This window comes from Diprion similis, chromosome 8 (assembly GCF_021155765.1).
Source record: "Diprion similis isolate iyDipSimi1 chromosome 8, iyDipSimi1.1, whole genome shotgun sequence".
NCBI lineage: Eukaryota > Metazoa > Arthropoda > Insecta > Hymenoptera > Diprionidae > Diprion > Diprion similis.
Genome location: NC_060112.1, coordinates 14,974,082 through 14,987,875, shown reverse-complemented (window position 1 = coordinate 14,987,875; position 13,794 = coordinate 14,974,082). Strand labels below are relative to the sequence as shown.

Sequence of the window (13,794 nt, the reverse complement as noted above, 5' to 3'; positions counted from 1 at the left end):
GCGTACCGACGTCCAATCGTACCTCCGCTAATTTGAATTGCAAATTGAGCGCTGCGTCCGGCGGGCAGAAAGACGAACTGCGGACTTTTCTATCCTTCCGGATTCCGTCAAAGCTACAGACGAAAGTGCAGACGGATCGAAATATTCGCACCTTGACAAGGTGCAGCGGATTTGGTGATAGTGAGCTTCAATTTTTCGCAGATGATGAGGACGCTACGCGGCGAATTCGCGAGAAAACGTTGCCAGAGTTGCTCGATGCGATGGAAGCTATCGCGATAATTACAAAACCTTTTACGCACCCTTCGCTCGATGTTTCATGTCGATTCAATCTTAAAAAACGACTAGTGGACCGGGTGATGCAAGTTTTGGTTGCAATCTGACGAAGTCCATGATTGTTTGTTATTTTGTTCTATTGCGTGCTAAAAATTAGTGAAATTGTATAAATCACTAGATCGTAAGTTAATTTAGTGATAAATTTAACTGACTCATGCACCTAGTTTAATTTCATTAGTAAATTTGTGGCAATAGAATGAACAAATGATGGTTGGCGAGACTTATCGCCAAATATTGTAAGCCTGAATAAACACCCGAAATTGATCTTAATCCCAAACGACTTGATCCAGATAAATTTGTTTAGAAAACAGGGATATATACACCGATATCTAGGTGTCGGACCACAATCCCCGCCTTAAGGTTATTTTGAGATACCGTCAGTTAGAAACTTTCGCTGAGGCTTCCTCGCAAACATCACAAACATGTAAATCGCTCGACACACAACAAACTACTTACTGAACCTTCTAACTATGACATGACGCACGAGCGGCTCGCTGTTACGACAACTTAAGTGGATCTAAGTGCCGGAGGAAGTAAACTTCAAGAATTATTGTTAGGATGGAAATAGCATTTTGGAAACATAGTGTTAATCAGTTGAATGAGAAATTTGCTCTTATGAAAGTGGTTTTAAACACAATATACATACGTACATACATAGATATGCATGAGTGGGATTTTGACGTTGAGACAAAAGGCATAATAACAATAATAATGTGTATCCGAATACATAATAATAATAATAATAATAATAATCGCAAACAATAACTGAAAAATTTCAATCACAACTAAGAACGCAACATTATTAAATACGAACGATAAATAATTGCACAAACAATAAATGCGAACTCCAGTCATACTTTCCGTAACAAAACGACTATAAGAGTCGTCCCAAGTTTGTAATGGGAGAGACGGCTTGCAGTATCTGCAATTCAGCCCAAACCAGGGCAACCCTGTCCACCCAGCCACAGCTGGTGATGACAACTTGGAAAATAACGGGGTGGTAATCCTCAATAAGTGGAGAGGAACAGATACGAAAAGGAGAAGAAGTTTTTACAACAGTAATTATGTTTAATGGAATATGGGAGCTGAATAACCGCTGAGAAAGATGCTGTGTGGGATATATCATCAATAATCACTGACCTGAGAATTGTAACCGATGCTCTAGGATTGGTTGGAAAATGGATTAGAAAACCCCCTGAAAAGGGAAGCCTAAAAAAAAAAAGACACGGAAACAGAAATGAAAAACAGTATCTCGTAACTGCTTCTCGAATCTTGTCTTCAGCCGTTGAAGCAAAGCTGATGATCATACCGCATCCCGGCTGTATCAAAGTTGTATTAGTTGTTTGAACTTGTACTCGTAATCGGGTGACGGAGATTAATTCGAGGAACCCTCATCTTACGGAGGTGTAATAAATTTACTCCGAAACCCTGAACGCATTAACCCACCATATCACTTAAAATAGATGTCGGTTGGTCATCACGTCCAAAGTAATCGGTGAATCAAGTCATGATCAAGTCCGCTTCACTGCTTCTACTTCGATTCCGGAAGAGCGGTGATCTGCAAGTGGAAACGAGGATAATGCTTTCCCTAACGAAGTTGAGGCGACGATTCGTGAAATGCATCCAGCGACGAGTAATTACTCTTGTAGCCGGGTAGGTGATAGTCGATATCCGCTCTGAATAGCACCTACATACCAATTGGAAACTCAGCGATATTTTTCCAGCCGGTTTTGGAACGACGTTGACGACAAATTTCGTCGATTTCAAGAGTAGGTACACGCCAGGCACTCGGAAATTAGTTTATCCGCCGAGTGGTCCTGCGGTCGACTCTGAATACCCTTTTAAGTGTCATCGAGTCGGCTTTGATCTCGTTAAATTTCTGTCGACAGCCGTTGGATGACGGATGATTGGATGATTTTCTAGAGCCGAAACGGTTTCGTCGAGCTCGTTCAGTGCAAGGCTCGTTTTAATTGTGTTGCGTTATCTATCTATGAAACGCCGCGACCAGTAGTCGAAGGGAGAAAACTCCTCAATCATAAATGCCTTTGAAAGTTTCTCGTGTATAAGTAACAGCTTTCTTCACCGCGGTCAAATTAATGTTAATCACTCCATATACTGACCCCATAATCACGAGACGTGCGTGTTGTTGCAGAAATTTCCGGACGCGGTTGCAATTTTCACTGCAGCCATTTCTAACCGAGAAGTTGAACTAGATCCAATTACTATGTATAGTACACAATGGCGAGTGGTGAATGCTTCGTAACTCAAGCTTCCGGTTAATATATCTAGAAACGCAAGCGCATCAATAAACTGAAAATTTCAATGCTCTCGCAGATCTTCTCGCAGAACTCTCCACAGTGTAGTTCTGAAGCTGGCTAACGTGTATTTGACTTGAACTACTTAAAGCAACCGAATGGCGCTCCAACAAGACGGTAACGAGGTAGACGCATACGGCATGCTGATGCGCAACGTTGACTCTCGAATGGTAGCAGAACAAACACACGGAGAACTTCGAGTCCTTGGAGTTGACATTGCAGGAGAGAGCTGGAATTCCCTCGTGTCATTCTGCGGTAACTTTCGATTTTCCTAGTTCTTTCGCCTCGTCAGCGTTGTTTGGCGGAATCGCGTGTCTATGACGGATCAGATTGTGCACAATGCCTTGGAATGCGATAGCCAACCACGCTGCATCGGGGATGAAATCGCGACTGGATTCCGCGCGAGGGTCCTTCAAGGCATTCCGGAAACCTAGGCCGTAATTATCCTCCGAGACCGCAAAGGCTATAAGACTGGCGTCGGACAATACCTACCAGGGATTTAGCGCCCTATTGTCCGGCACTACCTTCGTCGAAATCCTGCTACAGGAGCTGCGTGAGTCTGTGTACGTGCACACCCATCTACTCCATCCGTATCGACACTTCTACAGAGCACAAAATCCCTCGGGACGCTTTTATATCGTCGCCTCGATGTGAGAGGGGTGCGAATTGAAATAAGACGACCTAGTAGCTGGATAGTCGTCTCCTTTCGGCAAGTCCTCGAATGGAACGATGCCAATGTTTGAATTCAGCTGAAAGTACTACGCCATGTTTATTTAGTCTTCAACTGCAGGGCAGAAACCTCTTGCTCTTTCATTTCACGCGATATTCCGCAAGCCCGGCTTACTTTCGGCTACTCGGTAAGGGAGAGCCTATACATATACAGTTTGTGACAAGGAACTGTATAAGTCGTGTGAAAAAACGTATTCATCTTACTTTCTGCATTCCGCAGGATAAAACGGGTATAATAACAGAGCGAAATGAGGTTGCTTTCAGAAGAATCGACATTAATTATATTGTCCGGTTATTCCATAACTTCCACGAACTTTAACGTTATTTAAAGAGCTTTCCTTTTGTCTATTATAATTATACAGTGTATACCTCTGCCTCGTAGATGTTTATTCATTCCCAAGCGATAATGGGAAAGTTTATCTGTTCCGCCTCTCCACCTCACGTCCCAGTCACTCTGATAAATCCCAATTTGAAGGGAATGGATTTTAGGATTCATCCAGGCTGAAGCTCAATTATTATTCATGAGATACGCCGAGGCACAATTCATTTTGTTTCGTTATAATCCGCGTTTGAGCTATTATAATTGGCGCAACCCTCATCGAATCGTTTCGCAGATTTTTATACCAAATTGATAACATCAGCGATCAAGCCTCGGGGCGAATCGAATCGCGCAATAATTAGCCAACCACGCGATTCCTGCAGGATAAGAAGTTTCACGTAACACGAGATAATTATATCCTACGTGTATCGACGATAGCAGCAGCTGCCTGCATCGGATTGCTCCGGAATTAGGAGATCATTTTTCAGACCAATCCTTCCCTTCATTCGCACGGCGTTCTAACTTTTCGCTTGTTTGCTTCCTGTTTCTCGTTTGGTTTCCGCACTGGTCATTATACACCTCGTTCGAGTCAGAGAGTGTTCCGGATCCGTTAACATCACTCTGCAATAATTTTAACCCCACCTACGATAAGGGTTAACCATCGACCTACACTTCATGCACGATAACCAGGAGATCAGGGACGCTCACGTGTTACGAGCTTTCTCTCTCCGATCTCTCCACCTCTCCCTTTTTATAGGAATTCCGAATCCGAATTTGATCCCACAGCTTGACCCAGAAATTCCAGGTCTTCCTTATCGTCACGCATCATTCGAATAACCCGGCCTAATCCCATCGTTCGGTTTCGTTCACAAACATCACCCTGAGCACGGCAAGCGATGATGCTACCGGATAATCATTCCCCGGTTACTCGGATAACTGCTATCTGCACTGAAATCCTTCCTATTTCACCGGATCTTTCATTTCTAAAGCAGCCTCTTTGTTTTGGCGAAAGGCAATGATGCACTCGCTAATTAACCGTGCAGCGTCGATGAATTGCCACTTCAATTCATGCACCAGGTATAACTCCGAGGTTCAAAAACTGCGTAATTATACCTTAACGATGCACAGATTAAGATTAAAATATTCGATGGACTGGAAATAATGATTTTATTTGCCGGTTCAGGTTGGACGAGGAAAATTGTCTGAAATCAGGTTCGAAGAGTTTTGATTTCACTTTAGAGAACCGTGTGTAAATTACTCAGCTTTTCGTATTTTCAATAGCTACGTGAAGCTCAATTTCGTGGTGTAGAAAACTTTTGGAGCACTGCTCCGTGGAACAAGTTTCGGGCACGTGCAACTACTTTTCAAATATAGAATGTTCTCGTTATTTTCAATATGCTGTTACGATTTAGTACCTACTATACGTTTGTCGAACGAAACTGTGCCGCGTGAAGCTGACGATGGTCGTGATCCGCATTCAGGACACGTCACTACCCACAACGTTGCACGCTCGCGTCAATTGGCTTTCAGATAAGCAAATAATAATGGAAATTTCAAAATTAGAGTAAATTAGTTAAATTGTCTCTACGTGGAAGTTATATAGGTCAAATCGTCTATGTTACGACGAAAATTCTTTCTATGATGTACCTGTCATACTTCATATCGAGCTTCTGCCATTCTGATAACCAATCCTTGTATCTCCAAACGTTACAGTAAAATACAACTCTCATTTTGAACCCCAAAAGCAAATAACCCGACGCAAAAAAAATCCCCATCGAATTTACATTAAGTACTATATATTCAATGGTATAAGCTGACCATCAGAAGCAAAACCCGGGAAAACCGTAAGATATGAAAGCACATTTCAGTAATATCTGCGTGCGTTGTAAGAACGGAGCTGATCGTCGCGTCGGAGCGAGAGGTACAAAAACTGAAGGTCCTGAAAGCGGGATCACTAGCTGCTCTTCTTAAAATCAGTATATATATACATACATACATATACATATATATATATATATATACGTAATCTGCGGCAAAGAAGTTACTGCTGAAAATGTGTCCGGTGTTCGCGATAAAAAAATTTTAAGGAGAAATTGCGAGGCTGCGTATAACGACGGACGTACCTTCCCCTTGCGGCAGCTAATCTTGGGGTGTCAGAACACGTAAGCCAACCCCATTGGTTAGTGGATACACATAACCTTACTGAATAGTGGGTGTACCTCATTCGATATACGTATAAAAGTACGCACAATATCGAGCGGGCATTTGATCCACGTACCCAGGCATACGTGGCCAAACATCTAATGCACGTGTATGTATTCCATGCATGTAGATATATATATGTATAGGTGCATATATACTCGGGACAACGCAGCCAATGTCAATGTAACGGCTATTATAAAAATGTTCTCCCAGCACGCCACCGCCGCTATGGCGAACTAATTTCAGGCTCAGCTGGAGGTTGGGTAAATTGCGAAACCAATCAGGAATCAAATGCCATTATTTTCTTTAATCATCCGTACTATCATACCGGTCCCGTATCACTACACTCTGCTCGACAAGTGCTAGCCCCGTTTCTCTATCGATTCATCTCTGCAGTTATAACACTGTGTCATCCCAACCACACGCGGCTCTCTCTCTCTCTCTCTCTCTCTCTCTCTCTCTCTCTCGCTCTCTCTCGACGCGAAACGTTGCTGGTACCTCCAATATTGCTCAATTTTGTCTTATCTCTGAGGTGCGGTTGCGTTGGGAGCGGTGACTACAATATGCAAATATTATATACGCGACGTCGTTACGTGCTACTGTTTTTCATGCTCATCCGTTGAAACTAGTCACACTCCGCGGTTTCGGTCTCAATAAGAGCTAGGAGAGGAATAAAACAAAATTTACGCGATTGGCTCAGTTTTTTGTTAATTCCTAAAATTTTCTTTCTTATTTCGCAAAGAAGGTTGTGTTCGGCAATTTCAGCTGTTTGATGGAGATACTTTCGATTTTTATATACTGTATAACTAATGCCGCGTTGGTAACGACGAGTTGATGAAACAGTTCTGTAATGTCCTTATACGTGAAGAATATAAATCCGTGATTATTCGGAAGCAATCCGGATTTTCCCCGGCGGCAAAGCCCCATTCGTCCGAGGATTAGCATAAGCAGGTAAGCAATGGGTCAGAATGAAATTGGAGGAGACGAAATGGGCGGCATCGATGAATAACGTGATCCGGTATAAAAGGGTGGAGAACGCGACTGCGAAAGAAGACTGAAGCGGCCGACCTGAAAGGGAGAAATCGTCAAGGATCTTCCTCGACGCACGTCGAGATCTCCGCATTCCACGGGATCTTAAAAGAAAGGAGAGTCGGTGCTCCAAAGTTTGTCAATTTATTTGCCTTTCGCAATCTCTCAAGTCCGCAAATTCGTCCTGCCGCGTATCTGCAGGTCCGCTAAACCCGAATAGAAGTAGAATAAATAGAGGAACGAGTTGACGGCAGGTACCATCGACTGGGCTGACTTTCCGATGGCGGATTGATCGGTAGTTGAACAGCGTTTAGAAATAAGGATTCTCCGTATTCGGTAACAGAAGTATATAATTCATGGCTGGCGTTTCTATCATAATTTCAGAACTCGACACACGTTTCGATGTTGCGTTAACAAGCCGTCGTATAATTGTGTATAGAAGAGAGAGAAAACGAAATATTGACAAGCCAATCAGCGCGCGCCCTGTTATTAGTGTAATTGATAATTGCGCTCAGTCTCATCGTAGATAATTACTCGTCCACATTGCAATTCGATTACAACCGTTACAGATCGTTTATATTTCGTTGTAATTACGATCCAAGGGCTGGAGGTCCTTTTTAGTCTCGTCATTAGTAAGACAAGTTTGGCTTTTTCACTTTTAGAGTAAATTTCAATCAACCTTTAATCAGCCTCCACCATATCCAACGCGTAAGTTATTGAATCTTTTTTTTCTTGTTTTTTTTTTTTTTTTGTCATCTTTCGAAAGGGTTAAACAAACCGAAAATTATTTTTCACTGACAACGTATGACGTTTTTACGAAAACACATTGTTTTACAGAACGGAATAGCTGATCCAGCATCCGCGGAAACTCATATGGATCCTCGCTATACATCCATTATTCATATGTCAGGGCGGACGCATCGGTGCCAAGGGGGTTCAACCGCCTGACTGCCAGGAGTGTAATTGACCGTATATTTTCGTTGCGAAATTACGCGGTTAGAACAAGGGAAATTGTGACTGACTTTGGTCCCACTTCGGGCCAGGTGAAACAAAAAATATTGTTCCAATTCGAAATTTTACCTCTCTCCTCTCTCTTCCATTTTTCTTCAGATCCGGCCGCCAATCTCTCTGGTATATAGACAGTCACAGACCATAAAGACGAAGGACTTACGAAGAACTCAGAGGAGAGATTTACAAGAAGAACGATACTCGATCGAGAGAATAAATTCAGTGACATAAAACCAAAAGACGGAATCCCTATGTACCATGTGCGTGTATATATGTATATATATAATGTATATATATATCTGTATATACACATTGATTCACTGATCTAGAGCCAAGCTCTGTCCCAAGAATCGCTGTATAATGGATACGTTAAACCCACGACAAAGAATCTCGTGACATAAATCACCTCGATCAAATTCTCGCGATTGCTCGTTCAGTTCAGATAATGCAGTCTAGTTATGACCTAAATCGATTACCTGCAGACTTAAGATTGCTGTCTTGCTCGTCCGATCGTTGTTTGTTGGGATTTTTATGGGATAAACGTAAAACGTCTTGCCTTAGCTGCAGGAGACGACAATATTCTCCGGGTTGAATGTCAATATTTTTCGACATGATCCTCCCTCCCCTTCCCCCTTGCTCCACATACTCGTTACCGTTTATAACAAATGTTCCCCGTGAAGTGTTGACGGGAATTTGAGCTTCCAAACGACGGTTTTAGAGATAAAATTACTCGCGTTGAATGTGAAAAATGATCTCGGAGCGATTGCTTGAGTGCGGACGATCATTTCCCAGAGATATTCCCGACTCCTGGGGATTCTGAATAACCACGACACGCACTGATACGCACAAGAATTCGTCGGCCAAGAGCAGCGGTATAAATTTTTCAACGCGTCGCCTGTATCACCGTACCCTACTTTACCCCACGGAAACAGTTATCTCACATCCGGTTTCGACCTGTTATTCTACGGACTTTGACTCGTCAGGTATCGTCAGGTATAATGAAACACGAAAAAACTTAATTTCATGACTTGACTTGGATAAGCAGATGCGCAGTTCATTATTATTATCGCACCACATCGTGCACGAAGAGAAATATCTTGATAATTTAAATTTCAGTGATAACCTTTCGACACCACAATGAAACACAATTTAGCAAAATTTCAGAACACGATCAATCTTTGCGAGTTAAGAGATTGAAGAGCTGCCACGAGCAGAGTTGAATCCGATTAATCTATCCTTTGAGACACGTCGAAAAAGCTTTAATATCCAGACCACTTCTTTTGCCAAGCATTCCGACTTTGTCGATCTTCGAGATATTGCGGATGGTTAGATTGAGCGAAAAAAATATCGTTTCTTTCTACATCTTTCGTTTATTTTTGTTTCGAACTTCTTTCGATCACACGACGTTAATGTCCTGTATTGTTAGCGTGCTGTACATTCTTATGCAGAACAATTGGTGTGAAAATGCGAATGAAAAAAGTTGGACCGAAGTGGAAATGGCGGTGAAAAAATATTCATTCCGAGTAAAAAGTGGCGTAAAAAATGATAGCAAATGAAGATAAGCCTAGCTGTGTGTTATTCCATTTCGTGATACGATTTTGCGAGAGATTTTAGGCCGAGACTGGGAAATGCATACAAAGCGTTTCATTGTTGGCCTTTGTTCGTATCTACAGACACTCGAGGCATTTCTTATCGCTGAAAATTTTATCGTTTACAGGTTCACTCGTTTATCTGCGTTTGGATTATACCTATTTCGGTAAAAAGCTTGGTGGGATACGTCAATCAATAGCGCGAGATATCCGCGAGCTTATATCTGTGCGGCACCGATAACGCGGAGATTTCTCATAGCTTTAAAAATCGCATCTCTGTCACAAGTTTTGAGATTTCGGTTCGTTCCTATCGCTGATCACTGTAGTCAATATACTTCACAATCTTTGTAAATAATTGATCCAATATCCTGTTCCCAATTTGCCCGTAATCCGGTGAGATCTCTTTTCGAAATAATATGCAAAACCGAAAATTTAATACGCAAAGTCAAAATTTTCTCTGCGGCTTATACGCCTCAGAATAAAACCGCGCGACGATAATAAGATTCGCCGATTTAACTTGTCGCCTGGTGTTTTTACAGCGGCGAAAATCAACCAGGCTTGGCATGACTTATCACGTATAACAATTTTGTCAAAGTTTTTCTTCCATTCTATTCTAGTGTCTTTTTTACGTAGAAATTGAACACACCACTCCGTATTCGCGATGGGGATTATGCAATGCAGCTGCAAGTTCCGTGAAATGTTAACCATAGCTTTTTTCCTGCGGGGTTAAGATAATCGCGTATAATTCTGTCTGCGCCAAGTACTTACGACAAAATTTAATAGAAAGTAAATACTTTCCATGCTACTTTAAGCGGATTCGGTGGAAAGAAGTTTTTTCGTTGCGGGATAACTCGGCAAGACATTTAGAGTTGCGAAACTTTTTCCTTTTTCTTTTTTTATGGCACAAGTTTTAATAATATTTGTAACAATGCTCCTCAAAATTTTCGTGTGGCCAAATTTTCAACAGTAACTGCGATATATGGTAGAAACAGTGTGTTTAAAAATGAAATTAAGCGTATAATGATGGCCACATACCACTCTAAGAAATCTACAGGCGAAATAAATGTCAAATGTTTTCAAGAATAGTAGCTAATATTTTCTTGAACAATTTGACCAGGTTATATATATATATCTATTCAATTACTACATGTATATTAAATTGTATCAAAATAAATCACTATTTTTTTCAAAATTCTAGTCAGAAATATTGTTCGAAATGACGAAAAAGAGATGTTGTTCAAGTTTCAGCTCTTGATATTATTATTTAGAGGTGCCTCGTCACAATTTTCCATAGTTGAAAAAATAAAATTCCATGTTATTTAAATGGGAAATAGAAAATATCAATGAGGCACCTTTAAATATTAATATTCAGAGCTGAAACTTGGACAGCATCTCTTTTTCGTCATTTGTAACAATATTTATACTTGAATTTATAAAAAAATAGTCCATTTTTTCATTAAGTCTCATATATACATATACACACATATATTCAGGCTAGAAATTCGAAAGCAAGGGTTAAGAGGATCAGGCGTTTGAATAACAGCGGAAACCCATTCCAACTATAGAGAATTGCGCAACGTGTCAAAGCGTATCGGGAAAAAGGTAGAAGAACTGGTTTTTCACATCCATCACGGTTGGTTATCTCTACTTTTTATTTATCCACGTTACACGACTTCTGTTCTAATTTTTTTTACCTTTGCTTGTAATTAAAAATTTTTTGTAATTAAAAACAGAAAACTACACTCAGCTTTGGATAAACCTCCGGCGAAATTTATAAGTATAACGAACGTACGTTGTTTTCACTTGTATCGGCTTAGCGTGAATTACGAGCAGCCAATAGAAAAACCCGTGCAAGCACAGAACAGTCAGGACTGAACAATTTCATCCACCCTATCAGGGAGAGTCGTTTGATTGTATACGGTATCAGCGATGGACCAGCGCATTGTGCGGATGAAGTCCTGGAGAGCGTGAAAAGCCATTACAGATAGAAACTTTCGTCCGCCCACCGCAAACTGGAATCGCTCTTACAGACTTTCAATGGAATTGCATTCTAACCAAGGTTTCTACAGCCTCAAGTCACAAACACTTTGCGATGAAATTCTCATTCTTTTTCAATACGTTCGTCCACCCGAAACTCGGCTTACAGAAAAGGGTTCAATTATTTGCACCATCTGCGAAAACACTTTTCTCGACAATAACGCTCGAGTGTGATCGTAGAGCTTGCAGAAGACTGACTCGCGGCTGCCGCGATTGATTGTAATGAAATTACAGAGAAGCAATGTAATAACAGTAATTGCCGAAGGCGATGTGGGATGAACAATCGAGTTTTCCTCCGAAAATTATTACCTCCCGGCTAGGAATTTTTCTCGGTATTCTATCGCCATCTTACCATCGATCCATCGTCAGATTCTGATCTCGCGTAATACCTAGATTCTTCTAATAACGCTGAATTCAATCAACCGAAAAGCAACCCCAGATTTCACGTTCAGCTGTCGGTATAATTGCTGTACAGAGCGACGTTGATCCTATCGTATCATAAAGAAAAAACCAATTGCACTGGATTGAGTGGATTTCAGTGGTGAGTGCAGAGTATCAGATCAACGCAAATGGCTACGTAAAGCAAAGAGAAAGGCGGTTTTTTTCCCTTCCAGCAGTACAACACAACTTCGACATGAAAACCAACCGCTCAGAAGGCACGCACTTCTGTATTTCTTGCTGAAAAAGCTGTTTACTTAAGCTCGTTTAGCTTTCCCTGCCTTGCGGATCTTAAAGCTACCAGACTTTTGCCGTGAACGAAGAAAGGGGAAAAGAAAAGCGAAAGAGGGTGAAATCCAACAAAATTATAACGAGCCCAAACAATATATGAATGAATGAATGAATGAATGCCTTGTGAATTATTACTTCCGTTACTAAGCTAGCCAGACTACTGGATCAATGAAAGCTTCGACGGTGTTAAAAACTTTTACGTGGATTAAAAACCCAAACCGGGTTTCTGCGCTCGGACTTGCATAAGCTTGAGATGGTCAACGATCGGTACATTCTGTGATTAATGGTCGCGTTGTTAAACGGTCGGGTTGACTCTTTTCAACCTCGGCTCGTTTACATCTGACATGAACTTGTTTATACCCCCGCCCCCCAAACACGCACACACACACACAAACACAACGTTTAGCGCGTTGAATAGCCAGCGTGGTATTACAGATTCGGACAAAGAGCTTTCGCCATTTCCTTTCAACCTCCAGCGCCTTTGTTTCCACCCCAATTATCCTTAGGCGACAGCACCGAATGCCAAATAATTCAAACATTTCTCCTTTAGAGGTTTGAAACACTTACGTAAATCCTTGAGTAGAGAAAACACCAGGCTGCTCTCGGTCACCACTAGCCGCCAAATGTTTCGCGAACGAAGCGGTTTCCAAAATACGTATCTGCTATTCACTAGTTCACTGGAATTAGAGACACTGACGCACAAACCGTAATTTCTGAACGTATCACCGCATGTGAATAAAAATTGGTAGCAACAGAGGAAAAAGGTGTTAATAATAATGTGAGAAAATGATTTCAATGAAATTCGAAACACCGATAACTCGTTAAAATTTGCTTTCACTGACCGATGAAACTCTATGCAAGATCTGATAGCGATGCATGATAGAGAAGGACAGCAAAAATAGAAGCAAAAACACGCGAGTGAAGAGCAAGAAACTCACAAAGTTCTATCGGTATTGAAAGTCGAAGACAAGATCAAGCCGATAACCAAGAGTTTCTATCACTACAGGAAGATTTGGTAGTGAGAAAGGTTTGTAGACAACCGCGTGGAAGCTCGCGCCGCGTCGCACTGCTGCTGCGAGGATACCAACCCCCACCAGGGCCAGCAACCACCACCCTCTTCCCCTCTCTTCACCCTCGCAAACGGGTCGACACACCCCCATGGCACGAAGCGAAAAGTCGAAAGCTATTTATCCGCGTATAGTGCCTACCTGCCATTGTTTGTGTACGGCGACCCGTAGAGGTGTGTTGATATCTCCGACTCACTTCCTTGTAGCGTGTGTTAGTTATCGACGACGGACACGGAGAGTAAATAGACTTCGATTCTTACCTTAATTGTCCAAAAATTTATTCAATTACATTTTCATTGCACTCGTTCTATCGAATTTCTGAACAAGATTTTTGAAAAAGTACATTTTGTGATTGTGAAAAACGGATTTCGGTATCAAAGCTCGTTTAGCACTGGAACGAAACTTGTTAAAACGAAATTATTCCCTTGCCTAATAGC

General features: G+C 41.6%; 1 protein-coding gene across 2 annotated transcripts in view; it reads right to left on the bottom strand.

Annotated features, from left to right (window-relative positions):
• The window catches only part of LOC124409202 (synaptotagmin-7), a 165,474-nt gene extending 151,894 nt beyond the window's left edge, over nt 1-13,580 (bottom strand). The window contains exon 1 of one of the 2 annotated variants that reach the window (XM_046886659.1): nt 13,499-13,580. The gene's annotated coding sequence lies outside the window, so the exon portion shown is untranslated. Of the gene's footprint in view, nt 1-12,857; nt 12,940-13,498 lie in introns of those variants that run through there. The other variant, XM_046886660.1, reaches the window with a different exon arrangement.
• Nucleotides 13,581-13,794: the final 214 nt, after the last annotated feature.